Source organism: Stegostoma tigrinum, chromosome 43, assembly GCF_030684315.1.
Source record: "Stegostoma tigrinum isolate sSteTig4 chromosome 43, sSteTig4.hap1, whole genome shotgun sequence".
Taxonomy (NCBI): Eukaryota; Metazoa; Chordata; class Chondrichthyes; order Orectolobiformes; family Stegostomatidae; genus Stegostoma; species Stegostoma tigrinum.
The window spans coordinates 7,695,568-7,715,719 of NC_081396.1; the positions used below are offsets into that span (position 1 = coordinate 7,695,568).

Genomic DNA, 20,152 nt, shown 5'->3' on the forward strand with positions numbered 1-20,152 from the left:
CAAGGCACGGTGGGGAAAGACCACCGTATGAAACCCCTCGTCCAGAATAGAAAAAAGGGCCCTATCTGGTAACCGGGCCCAGCCGGCGCCTTCCCCAACTGGTCAGGGGGCCAAATGGGACTGTGCGGGGTGACGACTGCCAGGGTATTTTTCTTTGTTTTGTTTTTTTTTCTTCTTTGTTTTTTCCTTTAGTTGGTGTACGTACCCCCTGGGTAACCCGGAGCGGCTTGCATGACTGGGTAGGTGTATAAATATGTTTTATTTTTTGTACATCTTCTGAATAAAGTATATTTTTTCAAATAAAAAAAAAGTGACGAAACGTCTGAAAACTAACCTTCCAGCTCAGCCAGCAAACTCTCATCCAGAAACCCAACCTGAGCTACGAATCTTCTCAAAACTCGCTGGAACAACACCTACTGCTCTGCCATCAATCTTTTTGGTAACTTTCTCAAAAAACTCAATCAAGTTTGTGAGACACAATTTTCCTTTCACAAGACCATACTAACTATCCCTAATCAACTTGTACCTCTCGAGGTATACATAAATCCTGTATTGTTATCACCTCCAACAACTTATCCACAACCGAAGTCAGACACACAGGTCTTTCGTTCCCCAGCTTCTCCTTACAACATTTCTTAAACAAAAGATACAATAGTAGCCACCCTCCAGTCATCAGGCACTTTACCGTAACAAGTGATGATTCAAATATTTCTGCAAGGAATCTTGTCATTTCCTCCCTTACTTTTCACAATGTTTTTGGATACATTACATCAAGTCCTGGAGACTTATCCACCTTTATACTCGCTAAGACCTCCTGAACTCCCTCTTCCACAATGTGAACTGTTTTTAACACATAAAAAGTTTATTTCTCTGCATTCTCTAGATTCCATTTCTTTCTCCACAGTAATTGACACAAAATATTCATTTGGTATCTCTCCTATCTCCTGGGATTCAACACAAAGACAAAGACAATCTCATTGATCTTTAAGAGGCCCTACCTGCTCACTCTTAAATATATTTGTAGAATCTCTTCCAATTATCCTTAACCTTATCGGCCAATACTATCTCATATCCCCTCTTTGCCTTCCTGAATTCTCTCTTAAGAATGCCCCTACACTCTTTATATTGATTAAGATTTAATTGAATTAAATTGTCTATATTTAATGCAAGATTCTCCTCAATTCTGACCAGAACCTCAATATCTTTATTCATCCATTGTTCCTTAACCATATCAGCCTTACCCTTAACTCTAACATGAACAAAATGCCTCTGAAATCTTGAAATCGTACTCTTGAATGCCTCCCACTTGTCAGAGATAACACACAGTGTAAAGCTGGAGGAACACAGTAGGCCAGGCAGCATCAAAGGGGCAGGAAAGACGACATTTTGGGTCCAGACTCTTCTTCAGAAAGATTCCAAAGAAGTGTCCTGACCTGAAACAGCAGATTTTCTGCTCCTCTGATGCTGCCAAGTCTGCTGTGTGCCTCCAGCTCCACACTGTGTTATCTCAGACTCCAACATCAACAGTTCTTCCTATCTCCCACTGTCAGACGACCTCTTACCTGCCTACTCTCTACAGTCTACTTCAATCAACTTTTGAAAGTTTTGTCTCATTACCATTAAAACTTGCCTTAAAACCTGAACCTACATCCCCATAGTAATAGTATATTCCACTGGATTACTTGTCCAGTGACATTGGTTAAAATATCATCTGCATTCCACATTGAGGGACTCTTATCAGCTTCAGTGTGGCTGCCCTGCTGCTGGCACAAAATCTATGCTGGGATAAGGACGGGGATGGAAGTGTCTGGGCCCTCGGCCAGAAGATATGAATGAAATGGTGAGTCTGACTCTGTCAGGTTGCTGGCCCTCTGGGATGACTCACCTCATTTTACTGCAGGTTGATCCAACAGGGAGAGGTGGACTTTTGAGCATAAGTGGACGTGGTGTATCTTTGTCCTTTCCAGTGCCCAGGTAGATGCCAGATCAGATGCCAGACCTGTTTGCAGACATCAAGCAAATTACCTCCATCAACCATTTGTTACCTCCCCATAAAACTCATTCAAGTTAGCTAAACCTATTTTGCCGATGACAAACTAATGGAATTACTCAGTGGGAAGTTCTTATGGGAAGAATACAGCCATGAGACAACGAGGGAGTTCATCTTGTCAGAAGTGAAGTGCATGCTGAGGTGAAATCTGGTGCAGGAATGAAAACCGTGAGTGGTAATGACAGGGGAGATCTATTCCCTGCTTATTCGTCTATCTGTCAAGATGCTTTTAAATGTTGCTATTGAATCTGCCTCCACCACCTCCTCTGGCAGTGCATTCCAGACACTTGCCACTCTCTGAGCAAGAAACATGCCTCTCACATCTGCTTTAAACTTTGCCCTTTTTAAATTAAATCTCCAGTTCCAAGTATTTGACATTTCTACCATGGGGAAGAAAAGACTCCGACTATCCACGCTTCTCATAATTGTGTAAACTTCTATCAGGCTGACCCTTATGCTTCAAAGTTTAAATGAAAACAAATCAAGTTTGTCCAATCTCCAAACCAGGCAACATCTTGGTAAACCATTTCTGTACCCTCTCCAAAGCCTCCACATCATTCTTGAAGTGTGGTGACCCAGAACTGTGCACAATATTCCAAATACAGACCAACTGAAGTTCTGTACAGCTGTGACATTACTTGCCAATTTTTATACTCTATGCCCCAAACACCGAAAGCAAGCATACTACATGCCTTCTTGACCAACTTATCCACTTGGTATTGCCACATTCAGGAAATTGTAGACTTGTATGCCTAGATCTCTCCTTATGTTGATGCTACTAAGGGTGCTGTCATTTACTCCATACTTGCAAAATCTTCCAAAATGCATTCACCTCAAGTCTGGATAAACTCTGCCATTTCTCCACACAAGTCTCCAGCCTATCTATATCCTGCTGTACCTTCAGGCAATCCATTTCACTATCCACAGCTCCCCCAATCTTTGTGTATGATCCACAAACTTACTAAATCAAGCCACCTACATTCTCCTCCAAATCGTTTATATATATTATTAACAGGGATCCCAGCACTGATCCCTGTGGAATACCACTGGTAACAGATCTCCAGCCAGGAAAATACCAATCCACCACAATCGTCTGTCTTCTATAAGTAAGCCAGTTCTGTGCCCATCTCACCACAGACCCACTGACTTCACCTTTTGTGTCAGCCTGTCATGAGTGATCTTGTGCAAAGCCTTTCTAAAGTCTGTTAGACAACATCTACCACCCTGCCCTAATCATCTTTGTAACTTCCTCAAAAAACTCAATCAAGTTTGAGAGATGAGATCTTCCCTGTGGAAAGCCATGCTGCCTATCACTAACAAGTCCACATTTTTCCAAATGTTAGCAAATCCTATTCCTAAGAATGTTCTCCAATAAGTTCTCCTATTACTGATGCAAGGCTCACCGCCCTGTAATTTCCCAGATTATCCATTTTCGCCATTCTTAAAAAAAAGAACATTGGCTATTCTCCAGTCCTGTGGGACCTCTTCTGTGACGGGAGAGAATGCAAAGATTTAAAAAGGTCCCAATAATTTTCTTATTTGTCATCTTAAGCATTCTGAGATAGATCACATCACGTTCTGGGGACTTGTCTACTTTAATGCTTTTTAAAAACACCTAACGCCATTTCCTTTTGTGTATTGTCATGCCCCAGAAAATCAACATACCTCTCCTGAGACAGACCATCCACATGTCCTCCTCTTTTGTGAATACTGTTTCAAAGTATTTACTTGAGGGCCTTAACTACTTCCTTTGCTCAATGCATAAATTTCCTCCTTTGTCCTTGAGCGGACCTACTCTTTTCTTTGGCTACTCTCTTGCATAATGCTGTTTGCAAACCAGATTTCATAGCCTTTTGTTTAAATCCCTAATTCCTTGTTTGAGTTCATTTCTGCTATCTTTGTCTTCTCCGGCTGTCTGTCTGGCTTCAGTTTCCTAAACTTCATATGCAGCACCGTTTCCCTCCTGATTAAGCTTTCAAATTCTCTTGTGGTCCAGGGTCTCAAATCTTGCCATCCTTATCCTTCATTTTCATATGAACTTGCTGTGGCCTTTAAAAGATTCTAACATGCCAGATGCAGATTTACCCTCAAACAGTTGCCCCCAGTCTACATTCCCAGTTCCTGCCTAATATTGTGCTGGTTTGCCTCGCCCAAATTGAGTACTTTCACTGGAGGACAGCTCATCATTATCCGTAAGTAACTTGAAACTTACAGAATGATGGTCACTCTTCCTGAGACGACCCACACTGAAACTTCAACCGTCCGGGCTGAACTCAATCTCCAACATCAGATCCAATATGACCCCTTCCCTAGTTGGCCTGTTTAAACATTGTTTCAAAACCTGAAAAGCCCCACACAAATTGGACACAGATTCTTTCTATCCAAGTCCAAGGTGGTAAGTGAGCCCCAGGCAATATAGGGGAAGTTAAAATCCTGTTAACAACCTTGTTGTTTTCACATTTTTCCATAATCCATCCACGTATCTGTTGCACTCACCCCTGCTGGCTGTTGGGAGGCCTGCAGTACAATCCCAAAGTGACTGCACCCTTCCTATTCTGAAGCTTCACCCACACGGCCTCACTAGTTGAGTCCTCCAAGGTGTTCTCCGTCAGCATAGCTGCGGCATTCGCCCTCATCAGTAACACAACTCTCCACCTCTTTTATATAGTTCTTTATCATGCTCAAAACATTAAGCTGCCAGTCTTGTGTCTCTTTCAAGCAAGTCTCTGTAATAGCTACAACATAGTCTTATAGAGTCATAGTGATGTACAGCACGGAAACAAACCTTTCAGTCCAACTCGCCCATGCCAACCCAACATGCTAAACAGATCTAGTCACATTTGCCAGCATTTGATCCTTATCCCTCTAAACCTTTCATATTCATGTACCCATCCAGATGCCTTTTAAAATGTTTCAATTGTACCTGCCTCAACAACTTCTTCTGGCAGTTCATTCCATATACGCATCATCTTCTGCACGAAAACACTGCCCCTTAGGACCCTTTTAAATCTTTCCCCCTCACCTGAAACATGTGCCCTCTAGTTTTGGACACCCCCACCCTGGGGAAAAGACCTTGGCTATTGACCCTATATGTGCCCCTGATGATTTTATAAACATTTATAAAGGTTACTTCTCAGCCTCTGACACTGCTGGGAAAACAGCCCCAGCCTATTCAGCCTCTCCCTATAGTTCAAATTCTTCAACCCTAGCAACATCCTTGGAAATCTTTTCTGAACCCTTTCAAGTTTCACAACATCTTTCTGACAGCAGGGAGGCCAGAAGTGAACAGAGCATTCCAAAAATGGCTGAATCAATGTCCTGTACAGTGACCAAGGGGTCCCTTCCAACTCCCATACTCAATGCACTGACCAACAAAGGTAAGCATACTAAATGCTTTCTTCACCACCCTGTCTACCTCAACTCCATTTTCAAGGAACTATGAACCTGCACTCCAAGGTCTCTCTGTTCAGCAACTCTCCGTGCTCTCCTGTAAAAGGATTGGATCAAAGGAAGTATAGATCAAAAGTAACAGGCAAAAGTGACATGAAGATAAGTGCTTTCAGGTAGCAAGTAATTCTGGTCTGGAGTGGATAGCCTGAGACTGAGGGGGTTGGGGGAGGGTCACATTCACATGAATGGTTCAGGTCCGGAGTGTACAGCTTGAGATGTTAGAGCACGGTGTACACAGTCTGAAACTATCTTGGTGTTGGTGCTCACTTGCTTGTTGGTCATGTTGTGGAGTTCACAGCCAGAGACCGAGGTACAGTCAGGTCACTCGAGTCGTTCGGGTGGAGAATGCACGACTGAAACTGTGGTTGAGGAAATCAAAGAGAAGTTGGATGGTCATTTGTAAAGGAATAACATGCAAAGTTAGCAGGAAGGAATAGGAGAGTGGCGCCACGTCGTGATGCTAAGTCAGAGAGCCAGCACAAACATGATGTGCCAAGTGGCAGGTTCTTGGAGGGAAAAACATGGAGATGTACTGAACCACATCCAAAGAGAACCTGGAGATCTTAGATCATCAACACAGCAGTTGGAAGTTTTGATCCCTTTGCAAAGGTCATGTGACATGGTTTGAATCTCCCCCTTCTCAGCCAACTGTACATGTGATACTACTGGATGGCACTGTTGTATCATATAAATTCTGAACAGATTGACACTGGCATTAAAAAAATAAGTACACCCACTCCTTCCCAAATGAGTAGTAACTTTCAGCAGAGTGGATTATATTTCAGTGCAAGTTACTCTGTTTTAAACTGCCAAAACACCCCAAACTAACCATCATGAATGCAAATATTTTGGTATTTCTTAAATTTTCATCTGCAGAAGGCAGACTGGTTAAGATGCCTTTATTGGTCAGAGCATTGAGTACATGTTGCAGCTGTACAAGACATTGGTTCGGCCATTTTTGGAGCACTGTGTTAAATTCAGCTCTCCTTACTCAATGAAAGATGTTGTGAAATTTGAAAGGGTGCAGAAAAGATTGACAAAAACGTTGCCAGTGTTGGAGGGTTTGAGCTTTAGAGAGAGGCTGAATAGGCTGAGGCTGTTTTCTCTGGAGCGTCAAAGGCTGAGGGGTGACCTTGTAGATGTTTATAAGAACATGGGGGACATGGATAGGGTGAATAGTCAAAGCCTTTATCCCAGGGTAGGGAAGTCCAAAACTAGAGGGCATGGGTTTAATGTTAGAGGGGAAAGATATAAAAAAGGACAGCTTTTTTTTAAAAACACAGAGGATGGTATGTGCATAGAATGAGCTGCCAGAGGAATTGGAGGAGACCAGTACAACAACAACACTTAAAAAGGTATCTGAATGGGGGTTGAGGGGGATATGGGCCAAATGCTGGCAAATGGGAGTGGATTAATTTAGGCTATCTAGTCAGCATAGACGGGTTGGACAGAACGGTCTGTTTCCGTGCTGTGCTATGAGATCAAACATGTTTGCTTTCCTCTTCTTGATTCCCTCACTAACTGCCACAGATGTAATCTAGCAGCAATGTCCTTTAGGACTCAACTGGCTTGGCCAGGAGTGGTGCCTCTGAGCTACTCATGTGGATGAACAATGCAATCCCCACGAAGGCACTTTTGTTACTTTCAGTGCTCCCTCCACGGTGTTCAATATGGAGGAGCATTGATTCAACAACTGAGGTTGGGGCAGGGGTGGCCGGGGGGGGGGGGGGGGTGGGGGTGGGGGGGTGGCGGTGGTGTTGGTTTTCAGCACGTGGTAGTCAGCAAGAGGTTTCACTCCAATATTTCAATGAATGCCATGAGGCATCATGGAGGTCTGGAGTCAATGTTGAGGAGTCCCAAGGGCAACTCCCTCCCAAATATGTACCACCGTGCCGCCACCTCTGCTGGGTCTACCCTGTAGGTGAAGATACAATTTTAAGAATATAGAGAAAACAGGGAGTTAAAGACAGCTTCTCCTAACATTGATAGGAGGAAAAATGCTAGAATCCATGAACAGATTAATTAGCAGAATACTTAGAAAACCCTGCCAGGATTGGATACAATCACAATAGATTTATGACAGGAAAATCACGCTTGACAAATCAACGGGAATTTTTCAAGCAGTTAACTAGTAGAGATGGTAAGAGGGAGCCATTGGAAGCGGCTCAGTTGGAATTATAGAAGGCTTTTATTAAGATCCTACACAAGAGATGTTCCAGACCAGATCAGACCCCCTCAAAATATCTTGAGAAGGTAGCCCAGACCCTAACTTTATCTCATTTTTAAGGCAAATGCAAACTGCTGTGTTCCAGATGCAATGTGACAGTCAATCTGTTAAGCAAAACATTTTATTTAAATGCAATAAGTTAAAATACAACCAAAGGAACTAAGGACAATGCACACATCTACTTCTGAAGCTCAAATCTTCAGTGATGTTGTCATCTTCAATGACAACATCACTGAAGATTTGAGCTTCAGAAGTAGATGTGTGCATTGTCAGGCAGCTCCAGTCCAACTACAAATACTGGCATCAACCTGCTAATTAAAAAAAATACAGGTATGCCCTGATGTAAAAACCAGGACATCTAATCTGGGCAACTGTATCCTCAATCATCAGAAAATTTATGGAACGTAGTTCATTGACATTGTTGAAGAAACCCGGGCGACTGTGCAGAGTTTGCATGTTCTCCCCATGTTTGCATGGGTTTCCTCCGGGTGCTCTGGTTTCCTCCCACAGTCCAAAGATCTGCAGGCTAGGTGGATTGGCCATGCTAAATTGCCCGTAATGTTCGGCTGTGTGTGGGTTCTAGTGGGATGGGTCTGGGTGGGCTGCTGCAAGGGGCGTGTGGACTTGTTTGGCCAAAGGACCTGTTTCCACACTCTAGAGAATCTGTACATTATTGTACAAAATGCGGAGGAATGGAATTGTGGGAGATATAGCAGTTTGGGTCGGAAATTGGCTTGCTGAAAGAAGACAGAGGGTGGTAGTTGATGGGAAATGTTCATCCTGGAGACCAGTTACTAGTGGTGTACCGCAAGGGTCGGTGTTGGGTCCACTGCTGTTTGTCATTTTTATAAATGACCTGGATGAGGGCATAGAACGATGGGTTAGTAAATTTGCAGACGACACTAAGGTCGGCAGAGTTGTGGATAGTGACGAGTAGGTTGCAGAGAGACATAGATAAGCTGCAGATTAGCTTTTATTAATAGAGGGATCGAGTTCCGGTACCAAGAGGTTATGGTGAAGCTGTATAAAACTCTGGTGCGGCCGCACTTGGAGTATTGTGTACAGTTCTGGTCACCGCATTATAAGAAGGATGTGGAAGCTTTGGAAAGGGTGCAGAGGAGATTTACTAGGATGTTGCCTGGTATGGAGGGAAGGTCTTACGAGGAAAGGCCGAGGGACTTGAGGCTGTTTTCATTAGTGAGAAGAAGGTTGAGAGGTGACTTAATTGAAACATATAAAATAATCAGAGGGTTAGATAGGCTCTCCCTATCCACCCTTTTTCCTAGGTTGGTGACGGCGAGCACGAGGGGGCATAGCTTTAAATTGAGGGTGAAAGATATAGGACAGACGTCAGAGGTAGTTTCTTTACTCGGACAGTAGTAGGGGAATGGAACGCTTTGCCTGCAACGGTAGTAGATTCGCCAACTTTAGGTACATTTAAGTCGTCATTGGACAAGCATATGGACATACATGGAATAGTGTAGGTTAGAATGAGCTTGAGATCGGTATGACGGGTCGGCACAACATCGAGGGCCGAAGGGCCTGTACTGTGCTGTAATGTTCTATGTTCTATGTTCTAACTCTATTGGAAAATTTAAAAGAGTAATAGATGCTAATTAATTGTTCCAACATAGTAATATCCCATAAACACACCCTTTCGCAAAAAGGCAAATTCAGAAAAACAGATTTTGGTTTAATGTAATCTTGTATCCTAGGTAGAGAAATTCCAGTTTTTGGCTACAATTGAGACAGGGTAAAATAACCTCCCACTTCTTCAAGCCCACAACAGCAACTGCCTAAAGCTAAACCAAAAACTTAAAAGAAAAACAACTAGAAATCTTGGTCTGAGAGGGTCATTTAGCCTTTTGGGCCTATTTCGCAGGTCAATACCATCATAGCTGATTGCCCTACTCGGTCCCCTATTCCCTTTTCTCCCCACATCTTTTGATTCCTTAAGCCTTAAGAACTATCTCTAACTTCTTGAGAACATTCAATGTTTTGCACAGCAGAGAATTCCACGTGCTAACTGCTGTCTGGGTGAAGAAATTTCTCCTCTCCTCAGTCCTACCCCATATTCTTAGAATGTGAATCCTGGATTTGTACTCCCTGATCTTAGGGTAAACCCAAGAAGAATGTTCCCAGCCTAGTCCTATTTGAGCTCTGTAAGTTTCTATGAGACTCCCCTCCCTCCAAACGCTGTCCCTCATTCTTCTAAACTCCAGTGAATATCATCCATATCATAGGGGGAGGCGATGGCCTGATGGTATTGTCACTGTTAACATGCCGACCCAAGTTAAGTGACCCAGATAACATTCTGGGACCCAGGCTCGAATCTCAGAATTTGAATTCAAAAAATATCTGGAATTAAGAATCTAATGATGACCATGAATCATAAGAACATAACAACTGGGAGCAGGAGTGGGCCATCTGGCCCCTCGAGCCTGCCCCACCATTTAACAAGATTATGGCTGATCTTTTTGAGACTCAGCTCCACTTATCCGCCCACTCACCATAACCCTTAATTCCTTTACTGTTCAAAAATTTATCTAGCCTTGCCTTAAACACATTCAGCGAGGTAGCAACAGCCACTTTACTGGGCAGGGAATTCCACAGATTCACAACCCTTTGGGTGAAGAAATTCCTCCTGACCTCAGTCCTACATCTGCTTCCTTTTATTTATTTTGAGGCAACGCCCCCTCGTCCAAGTTTCACCTTCTCGCGGAAACAACCTCCCCTGCCTCCACCTTATCTATTCCCTTCATAATCTTATAATGTTTCTGTAAGATGTACCCTCATTCTTCTGAATTCCAATGAATATAATCCCAGTTTACTCAGTCTTTCCTCATAATCCAACACACCCTACTCTGGAATCAACCGAGCGAATCTCCTCTGCACCCCCCTCCAGTGCTAGTATGTCTCTTCTCAAGTAAGAAGACCAAAACTGCACACAGTACTCCAGGTGTGGCCTCACCAGGACCCGATACAGCTGCAGCATAGCCTCCCTGTTTTTAAACTCCATCCCTCTAGCAATGGCAGACAAAATTTAATTTGCCTTTTTAATTACCTGCTACACCGCCAATCCTACTTTTAGCAATTCATACACAAGTACACTCAAGTGTCTCTGCACAGTAGCGTGCTGCAAATTTTTACCATTTAAAATATAGTCCATTTTGCTGCTATTCCTACCAAAATGGATAACCTCACACTTTATCAATACTGTACTCATCTGCCAGACGCTTGCCACTCACTTCAACTATCTATATCCCTCTGTAGACTTTCAGTGTCTTCTGCACACTTTGCTCTACCACTCACCTTAGTGTCATCTGCAAATTTTGACATACCACACTTAGTCCCCAACTCCAAATTGTTTATGTAAATTGGAAACAATTGTGGTCCCAACACTGATCCCTGAGGCACACCACTAGCCACTGCCAACCAGAAAAACACCCATTTGCCCCTACTCTTTGCTTTCTACTGGTCAACCAATCCTCCATCCATGCCAATGCATTACCTGTAATACCGTGCAACTTTATCTTATGTAGCAGCCTTTGGTGTGGCACCTTGTCAAATGCCTTCTGGAAATCCAGATATACCACATTCACAGGTTCCCCATTGTCCACCATGCAAGTAATGTCCTCAAAGAATTTCACCAAATTAGTTAAACGGGATCTTCATGAACCCATGCTGGGTGTCCCCAATGGGACAATTTATGTCCAGGTGTCTTGCTATTACTAGGCCCGAAACGTCAGCTTTTGTGCTCCTGAGATGCTGCTGGGCCTGCTGTGTTCATTCAGCTCCACACTTTGTTATCTTGGATTCTCTAGCATCTGCAGTTCCCATTATCTCCGGAGTGGATGAGGGGCGGGGCTGGAGGACAACGCGGGCCGCTATCCTCCAACCTCTCTGATGAAGGGTCTCGGCCCGAAACGTCAGCTTTTGTGCTCCTGAGATGCTGCTGGGCCTGCTGTGTTCATCCAGCTCCACACTTTGTTATCTTGGATTCTCTAGCATCTGCAGTTCCCATTATCTCCGGAGTGGATGAGGGGCGGGGCTGGAGGACAACGCGGGCCGCTATCCTCCAACCTCTCTGATGAAGGGTCTCGGCCCGAAACGTCAGCTTTTGTGCTCCTGAGATGCTGCTGGGCCTGCTGTGTTCATCCAGCCTCACATTTTATTATCTTGGATTCTCCAGCATCTGCAGTTCCCATTATCACTGGCCTATAGTTATCTGCTTTTTGTCTACTTCCATTTTTAAACTGTGGCGTCACATTGGTTGTTTTCCAATCTGTGGGAACCACCCCAGAGTCCAGTGAATTTTGGTAAATAATAACAAGCGCATTTGCTGTTTCCCCCATCTCTTTTAGTACCCTGGGATACAGGGTATCCATTGTTGATTGTTGGAAAAAGTCATCCGGTTCACAAAATGTCCTATAGGGAAAGAAATTGTAATCCTTACCTGATCTGGCCTACATGTGACTCCAGAACCACAGCCATGTGGTTGACTCCTAACTGCTTGCTGGGCAATTTGGGAAATAAACGCTGTCTCACCATCGATGCCCTCATCCCGCAAATGAATAAAGAAAAAAAATCCAAAGCTATACGGTCTCTCTTCACGGCAATCTTGCCATCCCAGAAATCAGTCTGGGGAAAAAAAATCTTTCTTGTGCTCCCTCCATAGCCAGGCATCCTTCCATAACTGAAACCAAAACTGCACAAAATACTGCAGATGTGATCTCACTGAGACCCATACAATTGCAGCAAAGTGTTCCCACTCTGCACTTGAATTCTCTCACAAGGAAGGTCGACACACTCACTGGCTTACATTTAGTGCCTGATGTACAAACAGCACCTCCCCTTTCCCAATCTGTCAGCACTCAATTAATCTATCTTCCTGTTTTTGCTACCAAAGCGCATAACTTCACATTTATCCACATGATATTTCATCTGCCAAGCATTTGCCTACTTGCTTAACTTTTACAAATCACAAATAAGTGTCTCTACATCATCCCAATAGCTCACCTGCCCAGTTTTGTGTCATCTGCAAACTTGGCGATATTATATTGCGTTCCCTCCAACTCAAACATTAACACATTGTCAATAGTTGGGTCCAAGCACTAATCACTATGGTACCCCACTCATTGGCACTTGTGGGGGAAAAAGACTGTTTATCGTTTCCTGCCTGCCTATACATGTCAATGCACTACTCCCAATCCCACGTGTTTAATTTTACATGCTGATCTCTGTGATAGATGCTGTGGCTTTGAGATTATTTTGTCCTGGGTCTTTTTTTGAAGACATAACAAAAGAAATTTATTACTAATAAAACTAATGACCCAGCCCTCTTTGGTAAAGAGCTGTACGGGTTCACTTTCTTCAGAATCAATGCTCCCCTCTCTTTTAAAAAGGCAGCCCTTTATTCTGAAATTATCGCCCTGGTCCTCAACTCTCCCCCAAGGGAAATCATCTCTCCCCATTTTTAGCCTGTCGAGCCACCTTAATAATGTTGTTTCAATAAGGTGCCTCTCACTCTTCTATATTCCAACGAGCACAGGACCAATCTACTCAATCTCCCGAGAAGGTAATCCCTCCATACCCAGGATTGGCCGAGTGAATCTTCTCTGAACCACCTAGTGTACACCTTACAGTATCTAGCTGTTGCCGGACTAGTCTGAGAGATAGCTCTCCCAACTTTGACAACGGCCCACCAATGTTAGTTACAAGGACTTGGCACGGTGGCCAGGGCTGAATTAGTCATTGCCGTTTCTGGTGCTTTAATCTCGCCAGCGTTGGCTATCTAGTTTCATCCCCTTTTGAGATGTTTTAAACAGTTGATATAACTAAATGGCTTGCTAGATGATTTTAGAGTTAACTATTTTTGATCTGGAGTCACATGTAGGTTCAACCAGGTAAGAACAGTGAATTTCCTTCCAAAAAGACACTTGTTTCACATCTTTACATGACAACGGATTTGTGGTCATCAATAGGCTTTTAATTCCAGGTTTGCATTGAAGTCAAATTCCACCAACAGCTCTGGTGGTATTTGAACCCAGAAAATTACATCCGCCTCTGCATTACTAATCAATTGTAAAACTTTCAGCCTTGTTTTTTTGGCACTGACATCTAGGGATAGCCTATGATCAAGGATTGGGATATTTATCGAGCCTCCTCATCCGGTGTGGTGTTTAATTGTTGACTAAACTGGTCTTGAACCATCTGATCATGAATAATTAGATTAGTTGGCTGTGCAATTGCTTAGCCGTGACCGTCATTTGCTGTTTCCACTGTTTGACAACCAAGTCACAGAGACATTTCGCACAGAAACAGGCCCTTTGGTCCAACTCATCCATACCAACCAAATCTCCCAAATTAATCTTGTCCCATTTTCCAGCATATCCGTTCCTATTCATATTCCCATCCAGATGCATGTTAAATGTTGCAAATGCACCAGCCTCGACCACTTCCTCTGGCAGCTCATTCCATACACGCACTACACTCTGCACAAAAAATGTTGCTCCTCAAGTCCCTTTCAAATCTTTCCTCTCTTTTACTTTAAATCTACACCCTCTAGTTTTGGACTTCCCTCTCCTGGGGGAAAAAGACCTTGACTCGTCACCCTATCCATGCCCCTCATGATTTTAAAAAAGCCTTTATAAGGTCACCCCTCAGCCTCTGACGCTCCAAGGAAAATAGCCCCAGTGTGTTCAGCTTCTCCCTACAGCTGAAACCCTCCAACCCTGGCAACAATCTTGTAAATCTTTTCTGAATCCTTTCAAGTCATCTTTCCTTTAGCAGGGAGACTAGAGTAGTTCTGTATTATTGCTGTTGTTTCACCAGGTAGACACCTTATTTTTGGTCTTTGCTGGTGCTGCTTCTGGGATACCCTTCCGCTTTCTTGATTGAACCAAGGCTGCATACAATTCTGCTACTGCTGACATCTCAGGAATACCCAGTTTTTATTTGCCAGGTCTGTTCAAAGTTTGTCTGGACGCTATCCACAAGATAGGGGATAGACAAGGAGAACTTTGCAGAGCGGGCAGGATGAGTTAGCTGCTGCTACTTCCACAGTGTACATTAATGGTAAACAGCCCGCTCTTTTTCAATGCTTTGAGACAATTTAACAGTTTGACACAGACAATGGCCTGTGAGGCCATTTCACTGGACAGTTAAAGTAAGCCACATTGCTGAGAGTCTGGAGTCACATGTCAAGCCAGACAGGGTAAGGATGGCTCATTTCCTTCTCTAAAAAAGAACATTAACAAACCATATAGGTTTTCATGATTTTAGAAGTGACAATGATTACCTGATCCGTATTTCATGGAGTTAAAATTTCACTACCTGTCAAGATGAGATTTTAAACTAATAACTTCAGAACAATAGGCTTAGTTCTGCAGTACCATTCCTGTGACATTACAACCAGTGGCGGGGGTGTGGGGGTGGGAGAGGGAGTGGGAGAATGGGGGGAGAGTGGAGAGTGGGGAGTGGGAGTGTGGGGTGTGGAGGAGGGAAGAGGCAGTCACGAGGACTACGGGCCGAGCGGCCTCCATTACACGACTGGGATTCCATAGAACTGCGCGTGCGCCATCCCGGTCTCCGGCTTTAACCGCTAAGATGGCGGGTCGGTTGCCGCTGGTAACCAGGAACACAGCCGAGAGACAGTGAAAAAGTGTATCCCAACCCAAACCCTGTCTTGGAGCAGGGTCCGCACTCGCAGTCTTCCGGGATAGACAGCCACTCCCCACCTCACTTCGTCAAACCTTTTTTTTCCCCTCTCTAACTGACTCTGTCTGAGATAATTTACCTGGTCAGGACGGACGACGTCCATTTTCGGCCCCGACTCTTCCTCAACTAAGCATGCGCTGTTGTCCCACCCCCGCGCCGTTGGCGCCTGCGCGGTGGCTCCTCCTCTTGCCAGCAAAAAAAACGGTCGGGGCCGCGTCCCGCCCCGTGGCCGCACACCAAGCGGAGGAGGGTCGGCAAGTCCCAGCTCCCCTGAACGAGCACCGCCGGGAAGCAACTCACACACACACACACACACACACACACACACGTGCGCGTACCTCCGACCCCTCCTCAAAAGCACCAGAAAGGATCGGCCGCACGCATACCTTGAGGGTGAGGAGGTGTAGGGTTGGAATGTGTGTTTCTTACGGGGGAGGGGACGGTGAGGTGGGGAAGGTCGTTGCCCCTTTGCAAGGCGGGGGGGTGAAGCTGCTGCTGGGAAGAGGCGTGGCCTGTGGTTCCCAGGCAACGTGGCGTCCAGCCCCGCCCACCTCCACCACGCGAACCGTGACGTGCGCGGTCCCGTCGGCGTCGCCCCGTTCCTTTGCTGTTTCCCCCGGCCCCCGCGTGCACGAAAGCGTCAACTGTCTCCCTCAACCGGGCTGTAGTTCTAACGGCGTTCGCCGTCGCCCCCGCTTCCCACCCCCACCCTGCCACCGAGCGTGCGCGATCGCGTCACCGTCCCCTCTCGCTCCGACCAGTGCGCGCGTTCGCGTGGACGTCCCCACCTCTGCCTTCGTTTCGTTTCGCCCCGCCCCGCGCGCGCGCTGTCGCGTTCCTTCTCAGCGCCCCCCCCTTTCTCTCCCCTCTCCCTTGCCACCCCACTTCCTACTGGACAGCTGGCGGAACGGCCGCCGATTGACAGCGAGCGGCGGCCAATGAGGAGAAGGAGTGCCGCGCCGGTCCATTGTTCGGCGGGCGGCCAATGGTGGAGTGGGTAGGGGGCGGGACTTGCTGCCGCTGCTGAGACTGAGGCCGGAGTCTCTTTGTCTGCCAGCGCAGCCTCTGTCCCAGGGCCGGCCTTGGTCCTCCTGCTGCTACTGCTGGCCAGGCACAGGCGCCTGGGCCTTGAGGAGGTGGAGGGAGTGACCAGAAGGGGGGTTGGCTGGTGCAACCCGCTCTCCCTCCATGTCATTGCAACCTGCGGCCCTGCTAGTCGGGTTTTCTGCACCCAATTTTTCTTTATTATGTATGCACGTTTCTTTTTGCAAAGAAAAATGTTTTAAGCAAAGCAAACGGCGAAGGGATCGGGAGATCTGTTTGCAATCCCTGAAGGAATCTGCAGCCCGTGGTTGGTTCGTGCCAGAATTATTATTACGATTATTATTTTCAACCTTTTACCCCGCTTTAATCCCATCTTTTATTTTATTCCCCCTCCCCCCTTTTCGCGCTCCTGAAATTGCAGGTTTTCGATTTTTTTGGGGAGGGGTGGTGTCCGGCTCTTAAAGGGGCAGGCACTTCTTAAAGGGGCAGGCTTTTTGAAAGGATGAAGGCTCTGTGCCTCTTGACTATAGCTATGGACATGTGTGGTGATGTTGGAGGACCGGCTATAGCGAGCCCATCGTTCTCTGGGTCTCCAGCTTTGGTGCCGATTAAAACTGCAGCCACCCCCTGCCTCGGCCACCAGGCCCTCAGCCAGTTGTGCCACTGCTTGGCGCATGAATTCAAGGGTCAAAGAGCTTTCCTTCTCCACATAACTGCACTCAGAAAGTATGGTGCGCTTCCTTTTGACTGGAAGGATGACACCGCAACGCCGGACGACCCCTGCCACCAAATGTAGATGATGGATGGGGAGGGATGTTGCAGTTCGCTAGTCAGAGACCGAATCATCATCATCAGTTGGGGTAACATGGCGGTGAGTACTGCTACTTCACAACGCCAGGGAGCCCAGGTTCGAATTCCAGCCTTGGGTGACAGTCTGCGAACTGCATGTTCTCCTTGTGTCCATGTGGGTTTCCACCAAGTGCTGTGGTTTCCTCCCGCAGTCCAAATACATGTGGGTTAGGGTACATTGACTGTAGTAAATTGCCCCACCGTGTCCAGCCGTGTGTAGGCTAGATGGTTAGCTCTGGTAAATGTGGGTTACTCTTCGCAGAGTTGGTGCAGACCCGATGTCAGGATTCTATGAGTTGGATCAGAGGCACCAGTCTGTGATTAAACAGGAAAGCTCCTTGAGGGAGAGATGATAGGAACTGCAGATGCTGGAGAACTCTTCCCCTCCCCCATTTCTGAGGAAGGGCCTAGGCCCGAAACATCAGCCTTCCTGCCCCGAAGATGCTGCTTGGCCCACTCTGTTCATCCACCTCTGCACCTTGTTATCTAAGCTCCTTGAGGGAGTGACTGCTGGATGATGTACTTCAGCTCCCAAATGCTTGCGCGGGAGCCGAAGCTGAGAAATCTCCTCGGCCTGATTTTTTTTTTCTTTCTTTTCTCGACCTCTTATTTGCAGGATCTGGAATGCCAGATAGATAATAGGATAGACATTTGGATAAGTACAAGAATGGGAAAAGTTTGGAGGGAAGTGGGACGAGTTTGTTTTGGGATAATGTTCGGCATGGACTGGTTGGACCGAAGGGCCCGTTTTCATGCTGTGTGACTCTGTGACTCTATTAAAGGCAGTTCCCTTTTGCGTTGTGGGACTGATGGGGCTCCAGTTAATAGTTTTTGTGCACAGAGCAGCGATCATAACCTTAAAAGGTTCAATCATCCCCCAACTTTACAAAGCATGAGGCGTCAGAGCAGAGCTAGCCCTCTGGTTCCTTTCCAAGCCTGAGCTACCATTTAATGAGATCACGGCTGATCTCCTGTCTCGACTTCATCTTTCTGCCTGCTGTCCGTGTGGAGACCTCTTGGATTTGCATTTAGTCCTGTGGAACACTATAAAAACGAAGGGTCACAGTTTTAAAATAAGTCATCGCAGAGACGGGGAAACGTTTTTCTTCCCTCTCTTAGCATTGCGAGTCTTTGGAATTCCCTTTCCTCAAAAGGCTGTGGAGTTTAGATATTTCTGAGGCAAAAGGGAGCTAGATTCTCAATGGGGAATGAAAGATTACCGGGGCCTATGGAGTTGAGGTTAAAATCAGGGCAGGTTTGATGGGCTGAATGGCCTGTTCTCGTTGGTATGTTTCAACATACTGAATGTCTGAGCACCTGCAATTCCAAGGTTAGGGAATTCTGAAGATCCACGACCCGTCGCTCTTAATTTCCAAACAGCCAGTCCACACCCCTCCAATTCTGAAACTGCGCCGTCCTTCCGAATTCTCCACACTCCCCAAATCCTCAACTTCTTTCCCTGTCGAACCCTCCCGTAATTTTATTTGCTGCACTTCAGCAAAGTGGAGTTGGGTCGAGGGGGGGGGGGGGGGTGTGTTCAGGTCTCATCGCAGAGCGGAGCAGACTGGATGGGCTGACTGGTCACCTTCTCAGGGAGATGGCCTCAGAACGTCCGGTTGACCCGATCCCACTACACTTTGGGAAACCAGTTCGAGTGAATCATTTCTGCGCTCTCCCATCTGGGCCGCGTCCTTCTAAGTTACTTGCGTGCGAGAGCGGTGGTGCTGCCCAGAAACTTCAGACTGACACTGGCCCTGTCCAGTTGCAGGCTGATCTCCTCAACAGATTTGCACAGGCTTCCAAAATGCCAGGTTCAGCAAGGAGGGAGAAGTCGGTGGGGAATTGATAGCGTTGGAGTAAACTTGACAGCGTTACAGAGAAAGTAGAACTGTCTGTTCCCAATTTCCGTCCTGAGCTGACAGGTTTTGGAAACGTCTTTGGCCTGGAGGGGGAGGGGAGGTGGTGGTGAGAAGGGGAAGATTTGCTTCAGACCACAAGAGTGGCACACTGGTTAGCCCGAGGAGCACCGGTTCGATTCCATGCCCAGGCGACTGTCTGTGTAGAGTTTGCACCTTCTCCCACAGGCTGAAGTTGTGCAGGCTAGTTGGATTGGTCATGCAAAATCATCGCCAAGTATCCAGCACTGTGCGGCTCAGGTGGACCAGCCGTGGGAAATCGCCCACAGTGTCCAGGAACATGCAAGGCTAGCTGGGTTAGCCATAGTGGGGGACTTTGCTGGGTTGCACGGCCAAGACAGGGATGGGTCTGGGTGTGGTGGGACGCTTTTCAGAGGGTTGGGTGACCACACGATGGGCCGAATGGCCTGCCTTCACGCCGCCGGTGATCCCGAATGTTCGCTTCAAATGAAAATAGAAAATGGAGAATAAGGGGATCATTGGACTCAAACCTTGACTCTAATTTCTCTCTGCGCAGATGCTGCCGGATTGGGCGGCACGGTGGCTCAGCGGTTAGCACTGCTGCCTCAAAGTGTCAGAAACCCGGGTTCACTTCTAGGGTTTGCATATTCTTCCCCTCAGTGTCTGGGTGGGACCCCTCCAGTTGCCTCCCACCGTCACAAAGATGTACAGGTCAAGAGGGGATTGGCCAGGCTGAATTGCTCCATTGTGTTCAGGGATGTGCAGATTAGGTGGGTGAGGGGCAGGGGGGGTGAATGCTGTGAGAGCCAGTGTGGACTTGTGGGCCGAAGGGCCTGCTACCACATTCTGTGAACATATATGAACCTGCCATTGAGTTTCACCAGTGATGATTTTGTTTTCAGATCTCGAGTATTGTGCCCGGCCCCCCCAACTGTG

General features: G+C 46.3%; 2 protein-coding genes across 3 annotated transcripts in view; one reads left to right on the forward strand and one right to left on the reverse strand.

Annotated features, from left to right (window-relative positions):
- LOC125449009 (zinc finger protein 16-like) overlaps window positions 1-15,697 on the reverse strand; it is a 114,492-nt gene extending 98,795 nt beyond the window's left edge. The window contains exons 1-2 of one of the 2 annotated variants that reach the window (XR_007246785.2): window positions 15,526-15,662; window positions 1,886-1,999 (exon numbers count right to left, since the gene is read on the reverse strand). The gene's annotated coding sequence lies outside the window, so the exon portion shown is untranslated. Of the gene's footprint in view, window positions 1-1,885; window positions 2,000-15,525 lie in introns of both variants that reach the window. The other variant, XM_048524560.2, reaches the window with a different exon arrangement.
- Window positions 15,698-16,430: 733 nt separating this feature from the next.
- LOC125448884 (uncharacterized) overlaps window positions 16,431-20,152 on the forward strand; it is a 128,838-nt gene continuing 125,116 nt past the window's right edge. Inside the window, exon 1 of the mRNA XM_059641828.1 lies at window positions 16,431-16,801. The gene's annotated coding sequence lies outside the window, so the exon portion shown is untranslated. The remainder of the gene's footprint in view (window positions 16,802-20,152) is intronic.